The sequence below is a fragment of the Trachemys scripta genome, unplaced genomic scaffold (assembly GCF_013100865.1).
Source record: "Trachemys scripta elegans isolate TJP31775 unplaced genomic scaffold, CAS_Tse_1.0 scaffold_26, whole genome shotgun sequence".
NCBI classification, from domain to species: domain Eukaryota; kingdom Metazoa; phylum Chordata; order Testudines; family Emydidae; genus Trachemys; species Trachemys scripta.
The window spans coordinates 4,362,460-4,371,406 of NW_023260511.1; the positions used below are offsets into that span (position 1 = coordinate 4,362,460).

At 48.7% G+C, this 8,947-nt stretch overlaps 1 long non-coding RNA gene across 1 annotated transcript; it reads left to right on the forward strand.

Moving 5' to 3' along the window:
• The first annotated feature begins 2,902 nt into the window (after positions 1-2,902).
• On the forward strand, positions 2,903-6,471 carry LOC117870347. Its single transcript, XR_004643962.1, has 3 exons — positions 2,903-2,980; positions 4,070-4,094; positions 6,432-6,471. It is a non-coding gene; the product is annotated as an uncharacterized LOC117870347 (long non-coding RNA).
• Positions 6,472-8,947: the final 2,476 nt, after the last annotated feature.

Here is an 8,947-nt window from a genome sequence, read left to right on the forward strand (position 1 = left end):
AACCCTGACCATCCCTGACAGGAAAAACGTCCAATGACATGGATTCCACACTTCCCTTGGAAGCCTATTCCAGAGCTTCACTGGCCCTATAGAAACATAGAATTGTAGGACTGGAAGGGACCTCAAGAGGTCATCTAGTCCAGTGCCCTGCACTCAAGGCAGGACTAAGTATAATCTAGACCATCCCTGACAGGTGTTTGTCCAACCTGCTCTTAAAAATCTCCAGTGATGGAAATTCCAGAACCTATAGTTAGAAAGCTTTTCCTACTATGTAACCTAATCCTCCCTTGCTGCAGATTAAGCCCATTGCTTCTTGTCCTACCTTCACTGGGCACTGAGAACAATTCATCCCCATCCTCTTTATAACAGCCCTGAGCATATTCGGAGACTGTTATCAGGTTTCCCCCCTCCGGCTTCTTTTCTCAAGACAAAACATACCCAGTGTTTTTAGCCTTTCCTGATAGGTCAGGTTTTCTAAACCTTTCATCATTTTTGTTGCTCTCCTCTGGACTCTCCAATTTTTCCACATCTCTCCTAAAGTGTCACACCCAGAACTGGACCCTGTACTCCAGCTGAGGCCTCACCAGTGCCGAATAGAGCAGAACAAAGACTTTCCGTGTCTTACATACAATGTTAGCCCTTTTCACAACTACGTCACACTGCTGACTCAGATTCAGTATATGATCCATCTAACCCCAGGCCCCCTCTAGCAGCACGGCCACCAGCCAGTTATTGCCCATGGTGTAGTTGTGCTAGGGCAGCGTATGGGCCTGGAGTGGGGCCATGCTCTGCTCTGATCTCTTGTGTATTTATTGCCTACGTGATGACTCCAGCAGCGGCAGTGACAGGGGTTCAACTCCAAAAGGTAAATGCTTCTGAAGCGCTTCTTTATTCTGGGGACTGTATTTAGAGAAAGGTGGGTCCTGGGTTGGGGAATCCCCAGTCTGAATGTGATCACCATGACAATGGATGTAGAGGAAACACAACAACACAACAGGGTGACAGGCTTGTCCAACGCGGTGCATTCTCCCTGCAGCTCTCCCAGGCTTTAACCAGCATTACTGAGTCTGGAAACATCTTTGCAGGGCAGAAAAATGACTCTTTCAAAAAGGGAATCCCAAACGGATCTGATGGGCAAGAGTTTCATCTGGAGTTCACTGACCCGCTCTGCTAAACCGGCAGTCAGTGAATTATTTGCTCCCTCTGCACTCACTGTATTTGTTGTTGTTCTGGAAGGAAGCACCAGATACGTCATCACAACTGGGCTTACAATTTCTTTCTCTCCATTTAATTAGTTATTTACACTCTGTGCTCCAGTCCTGGAACAGAGGTGTCACAAACAGCATTTGGGCAAACCCGTTTCAAGAATTTATTTCAGCCCAGCACCAGAGCCCAGTTCCCAGGCAGCAATCTATCCCCAGGAACTGACCATAGCAGAACTCAAACCTGGTTGTTTCCCCAGCTCCCCTCAAAACGTCTGCATCAGCAAACCAACACCTAACAATATGCTGGCAATGGCTGCGTGCAGCACTCCCATGGGTAGGAAAAGATGGTATCCAACTTTGTGTAATACCGCCACCAACTGACTCCTGCCAGAGCGACACTAATTAGATATGTGCCATCCTGAATCAGGATGAAAAGTCAAAATTTCAGATATTGCAAAGAAGAGAAATGTAGCAACATTTAGATTCCGAAACACCGAAGAGCTGTGTCAAAATTTTTTGATTTTAAAGAAACAGCATTTTCTGATGAAAAACTTTTCCACTGGGTATTTGTAGACCAGCTCTGCAGAGATCTCTGCATACCATACAGATCTGTGGCCTTGACTCAGGAAAGCGTGTGCTCAAGACCATCCCTTTTCAGGACAGCACCTATGTAGGCGCTTAACTTTAAGCACCTGCTACAGTCCAATTGTTGGAACTAAAGTTGTTGTTTGAAGTTAAGTTTGTACCTGGGCCCTGTCCTGAAAAGTGATGCTTCCCTGAAGCAGGGCAGTTCCCACAGGGATGTTTCCTGCCTTGAGCTCACCCTTAGAGTTGGCGGGAAAGCCAGAGTTATTGCCACAAACAATTGTGAACAAAACTATTTCATTCAAAACTTGTTATGGAAAATGTCAATGTTTTCATGAAAAAATATTCATGAAACTTAACAAAAAAATTTCAATTGGCCTCATTTGAACTAGACATTTTCATTTGTTTTGGGATTTCAGGACAAAAATGTCAGAAACACAAATAGCTTTGCTTTGTTCAGTTTCAAAGATAATGGAAATTTTCCTTCCAATTCTAAATTTTGAAAACCGATATGAAACAAAACTGTCAATTCAAAACAAAACAAAATCTTTTCTTTCATTTCAAAATTATTTTTGTGGAAAGACTAAGAAGGCCCATGCACATGAACTGTTTGGGAGAAAGATTTTGATTTCAGTTAAACTGTGTTTGGATTAAAAAAAAAGTTTGGCAAACAAAATGTGGAAAAACTTCAATGAGCTTTACTCACAAAGAACAGCGAATAACGTCGCCCTGCAGATAACTGTGGGGTGAGCTCCCCGGGTTTTTTCATGACACAGGGCCGGCTCCAGGCACCAGCTCAGCAAGCAGGTGCTTGGGGCGGCCAAGGGGAAGGGGCGGCACGTCGGGCTCTTCGGTGGCAATTCGGCGGCAGGTCCCTCGGTCCCTCTCGGAGAGAAGGACCCGCCGCCGAATTGCCACCAAAGAAGAAAGCGGCGCGGTGGAGCTGTCGCCGATCACGATCGCGGCTTTTCTTTTTTTCCCGCCGCTTGGGGCAGCAAAAACCCCGGAGCCGGCCCTGTGAGGACATTCGGGGTCAGTTACCACAAGACTCAGCCAGCCAGCGGCGGCTGCTTGGAGAGACCATTCACAGTGAGATTCTTTCCTAGGGCTGGATCTAAACCTGCTATTGGGAATTACAATCCCTGCCGTCGTGGTTCTGGCTGTGGTGCTTTATCTGCTGGGAAAGAAAGGTGGGTATGAGAGTGAGGCCAAGCAGTGTTAGCAAACGTACAGACAGATGTGGCAGAGACACCCTCTTCGACCCCCTCTACCCAGTGTGTCAGCTGGGATGGGGGGAGACAGATGATCAAAGACACAGGGAAATTGTGTTTTTGGGAGGCTGGCTGGAGAGAAAGATCAAAGAGATGATGAAAGGGATTATCATTGTGATTAATTATTTGTATTGCAGTAGCACCCTGGACCCCCTGAAGCTCCAGGAATCAGAGCCCCACTGTGCTAGGCGCTGTACATTATTTATTAGGTATATTACTGTAGTGCCCTGGAGCCCCAATCAGGAATCAGGCCTCCACTGTGCCAGGCTCTGCACAGATCAGTAATGAAGGGGACAGCCCCTGCCCCAGAGATCGTCACAATCTAGGACTCAGGCAGCGGCGTGTGTATGGATGGAATATCGACAAGCAGGTAACTAAGGCTGCAGTTCAGGAAGGGATCCCCTAGTCAGGAAGGGCCGTTACTCCTGTGCCCGTGTGTAAGTGGTTTCCTGAATCAGGGCCTAACAACTCTAAAAATAGAGCTCTGGACACAGCTCTGCCCTGCCAACCTTTCCTCACACAGCGTCCCCAGCCCCAAGCTTTCACAGCACTCGAATCACCCCAACAATCTCGAGATTGGCCTAAAACTCATGGGATTTCCAACAATTCATCAGTGTGGGGTCTTTGTATTTGCCTGGGGGGGTTGATCTTTGAGGGGTCCCATTTTCAGGGTTTTCTCCCAAAACACAAGGGTTATAAATTTACACTTTTTTTTTTTTTTTTTTTTAATGAAAGCCAAGATTCTCACTGACTCCCAGACCTGGGGCTTTACGTAGAACATGAAATGCCATGACATTGCCACTAAAATCATCAGACTTGGCCACACCGCTCCCAGGGGCAGTCAGTGGGGCTGGCGCAGGAGAGAGCTGGGCTGGGCCATGGGGATGAGGCTCTACATCAATATGATGATGAATTTGGGCCGTGACGCTCAGTTTCCATCTCTCTCTCTCTCTCTGCACACGAGAAAACGTGTCCTCGTCTCTGATCACATTGCCTCACTGCTTCCAGTTGCGTCTCTACCAAGGGAACAAAGGTAGGAGGAGATTATTCCCTGTCCCATCTTGTTTTCTGTCTGTCTCCTTTCTCTCTGCCTCACAGAAGGGCCGGGAGCTGAGTAGCTCAGCTCTCCTGACGCAGGGGGGTCTCAGTCTGTTCTGGAGGATTTTTTGAAAAGGCCAGGGAAGGAGGAACTCCCTAGTTGGGGTGGGATCTGGGGGTTAGGAGAAGACACTTTAAGGAAGGGGTGTACCAAAGTGACGTGTTCCCACCACATTTATTGACAGCAGAGTGAGTGTGTTTGAAAATCACCCCAAGATGTTTGAAAGAATGAAAGTGACCCTGCTTCACACTCAGTGGGTGTTGGGGCTGGTCGGCCACAAAGTAACACCGACCGATCCAGCCAGTTCCCTAGAACCAGGTCTGTTTTTCTAGGGCAAGTGTGGGAGTAGCCAGGCTTGGCTGGGAACCAAGAGTCTCCAGTCCATCCAGCTGCAGTGGGTAACACCCAACGTTAGATCCATCGGCTGCATCTGGTTTAGTGCCAGGCTCAGTGTGTCCACACACGGATTCTCCCCAAAACAGCCACAATGGGTTCCCACACAGCGGCCGTGATTTCGGTGCAGGTCTGTGCCTGGGGCGGCTGTAGCACTCCCCAACCTGCTGGGGAGAGCCAGGCAGCAGGGACACCCATGGGGATTCAGAGCGCACTGTCCATGTGAACAACACGTTGTGCCAAGGGGGCTCTGAGCCAGTCGCCTCTGCAGCACGGCTCAGGGGGACCAGCTCATTGGGCCCCAGGCTGCCCCCAGTTTCCTTGGAGCTGCTAAGTGCTGCTGGCTCTCTGTCTGCCCATCACCCAGTCAGGGGGTTCTGAGGGACCCCTCCCCCACCATCCACACACACAGACTCTGCAGGGGCCCCGCAGAGAGTGTCTAAGGGTCGCTCCCGATTGCTCAGCAGCCAGAATCTGCCACTAAGGGCTCTCCCAAACTCCTGCTCCCCTCCCCCCGACTTCCCAGTCACCTTCTGCAACCTGCCGGGACCTGCTGCTGCCCATCTGAGGGCCATGGCAGCCATACACTTGTTCTAAACCCTGCCTGGCCCATGCCGGCCTCACAGCCCCAGAGCTCAGAACTGATTCATCAGCTGCACATTGCCCCAACAGGGACTCCAGGAAATTACATGGTCCTGGCCCAGCCGAATATGATAGGGGGAGAAGCCAGCCTTGGGGTTGGGGCAGAGAGAGCCAGGTGGGAGACCAGAGAGTCCATGGGGTGACCAGCTGGACACAGAGAGGGAAAGGTGCATGGGGAGACTAGAGGCATTTTCCAGACTCTGCCAGCGTCCCGTCCAGCCTGAGGTCCCAGTGCAGTGACTCTGCCAATAAAACTGGTGGGGATACAGGGGACATGACACACAGACCCTTGGTACTGGGAGCCCTCACCCCGACTCTCAGCAGTGTATGTTCCCTGCCTGCATCCTGTGCCCCTACCTATAGGGCTCCTTAGCTGCCTCTCCGCAAATATTCCTTCCCTCCCTCCTCCTTCCATATGACCAGTCTCTACACCCAACTTGCCCTCCTGGGATGTGGGAGCTGGTTAGCAGACAGGGACAGAAGTGGGGTCTGAAGCTGCATTTCCACACTGTGCAGAGTTGAGCCTTAATGATGAACATTCAGTCTTTCTACACTGTGAACAGATCTGGGCCAAAATTACAGTTTTCTTTGAATGAAAAAATTTTAAATAAACAATTTTGTTCAAAAATTTTCACCAAAAACATTGTTGTTTTTTCTGACAAAATAATTGAAAGTAAAACAAAATGAAACAAAAATGTCCATTCAAAAGAAAACAAAATGAGCATTTTGTTTAAGCCTTTTTCATTGAAAATTTCATTAAATAAGATGGTTTTGGCCGAACATTTGATTTTGGTTAAACTATTGTTCATGAAAAAAAAATCTGTTGAAAAATGTCACCAAGTTCTAACTTTGTGAAAACGACCGAGTTCTCATCAACTTCTGTCCTGAGATGTCAGGGATTTTCGGTTCCCCCCAAATCTTAACTCCATGCTGACCTAGTGGGGTTTTGGTTAGTTAGTTTCTTGGCCATTTTGCTGAAGTAGAACAGGATGTTCAAGTCTCATCTTTATTAGACTTTCCCTGCATGAATGGTGAAGCCGCCATGTTCCCTGATTACCCAGAAGTAGGGCTTGCTGCTTTTCGCCTGAATGTGAGCTGAATGGAGATGTAAGGTTCTAGCCGGAGAACCAGCCATGGGAAGAAATCTCCTCACAGCTGGACCTCTGAAAACAGACTCAGTGTCACCAAAGTGAGAGAGAGAGCACTGATACCCCCTGTCCTTATTACTCCCCACAGGGAACAAGTCCAGCATGACACCAGCAACACTCCTGAAGATCATATTGAATGTAAGAGCTTTTGTAGAGTATTGGGGTTACTGGGGTTACATGCACATGAGGGAGAAAGGCAGAGGTTGGGGGGGGTAAATGTGTTAATTGGGGGTGGACTGGACAGATCCCAGATCAGACTGTCTGACCAAGAGTTACAACAACAAACTGCCTGTGGATTGAGGACAAAGAATTCTTGGGGCCCCAGGGTTCATGCACCTGAGTCCCCGAGGTTCCTTTGTCCCACCTTTTGCCTGTAAACCCCAGTCTTTCATTGCCATGACTGAGGGGACTGAGCCAAAGTGCTGCCACTTACCGTCCTTCATGGAAAGGACACAACCCAGGGAAAGCTCCCATTGGAAAGTGTTCCACCCCCTTCACTGGGAGCTGGGTGCAAGAGTGCCTCATGGGAGCTGTAGTTCAGGTGCCTCCAGCTCCTGGTCTCTTTGAGCTGGGCTCTCTGACTCTCCCATGATGCACCACTTTCTCCCCTCTTGGTGATGGGAAGTAGTGCATCATGGGAGTCCCTGCTTGCAGTGAATCATGGGAAATGAAGTCCAGCCAGCCAGTTCAACCTATAGAGGAGAATAGCAGCATGAGGCCACATGAACTATAAGTCCCATGCAACAGCCAGGTGGTATTTGAATCAGAATATTTCTGCTTTTGGCCAAAATATTTCCATTTGGGGACACTCATTTTTTGAACAAAATGTTGAAATTTTCTGCCAAAAGCCACCTCTGTTTGTAACAAAATAGCTCTGTGGAAACCCAGACAGACAGTTTCCACTAAACATCTTCAACAGCTGAATTAAATCCTTCTGCTTTGGTATCCCCAGCGACCCTGCTGAGAATCAGGCTCCATTGTGCTCAGTGCTGCCCACGGGGGAGCCCTGCCCTGGCTGGGGGAGAGGTGGGAGCTGGGGGGTTATAATTCGTGCTCAGCGAGGTGCCTTCCCTTAAGGGTATTTACACCCAAGTGACCTTGTGTAACTGTCATTCTTTCCCCAGATGCCTCCTTGAATTGGGTGGAAAGCACCAGGGTGAGTCTCAACTTTTATTCACAACAAGGTGAAGTGATAGAAAAGAGCGATCCCTTTGCCTGTTCCAGCTCGGCAGGGACCCTTGGGCTTGGAATATGGATTTATTCAGGATTCCCAGTCTTCAGGTTGTGTCTGTTACCCTGGTCTTACTGCTGCTGCCCCAGATTTCCACACAGGAGCAGGTAGATGCCTCCCATAACTGCTGTTGGCCTGGCCAGTCAGGCCCTGCCCCCCACAGACACACAGACAAGCATCGAGGCAAGAGGAAAGCATCCTTCCCAAACTCCACACCACAGCGACATGGGAGAATCGCCGACGTCCTGAAAATCTATCTGGCTATAAAGGGGCTTTTCCCCACCAGCCTCTGCAATCAAACAAACAACCCAGGCAGAGATGTTCAATGTTTCAAAGTTCCCATTAAAACTCCTGAAAACTGGACGGTTAAATCCCCAGGCGGGTTTGAAAACCTCCGAGATGTTACCCAAGTGGGAATTGGCTCCAGTGAGATGGATCCTATTAGTGAAGCCTCAGCACCACTTGCTGGTAACCCCCCACCACGGGCCTCCCGCCCAAAGGGGAAGGAAGACAGAAAAGGGGTGAAATCCTGGGAGTTTCCCATTAACTTCAATGGGGGCAGGATTTCCCCCAATGGGTTTGCATGTGATGTAAGTGTCAGAGGGGCGTGCCCAGTCTCACACTGCTAGCAGCGGCTGTGCAGTGGTGAACACACCCAGGGTACTATGTTACTGGCAGGGAAAGCTGCTAACACAGAGTTTCTATCCCTCAGTTGCTTCCTTATGATAATTATTTGGTCACACTCCAGCTAATATTGGCAATGAACAATAACCCTGGATTTTTATTTCTCCTCCTCTAAAGTTCCATGGGAGGAGTTTGGGTCACTGAAGTTCTGTCCTAGTATTATTATTATTTTTTAATATGTAACATTTTATTGAGTGTTTAAAGCAGTGTCACAAAGGGAAGAGCTGTGCGCTGCTATCATGGAGGCATAGCTGGTCTCCTTGGAGTTAAGGTTGCAAGTTAGCATTCTGTCATCGCTCTAATTTTCACACACATCTCCACAAACCCATTCCAGAGAGTATGAAATTTGATTACCATGTCTCATCACTATGTAGATCTTGTCCTAAAAGTTTGGGGCAAAGAACTCAAGTGATCTCAGAGAGAGGGAATTTCATTCACTTTCCCGAGATTTTCCTAAAATTACTTTGGCTGTTCTTATGCACTAATGATCTGGATGATGGGATGGATTGCACCCTCAGCAAGTTCGCGCATGACACTAAGCTGGCGGGAGAGATATGCTGGAGGGTAGGGATCGGGTCCAGAGGGACCAAGACAAATTGGAGGATTGGGCCAAAAGAAATCTGATGAGGTTCAACAAGGACAAGTGCACTTAGGACGGAAGAATCCCATACACTGCTACAGGCTGGGGA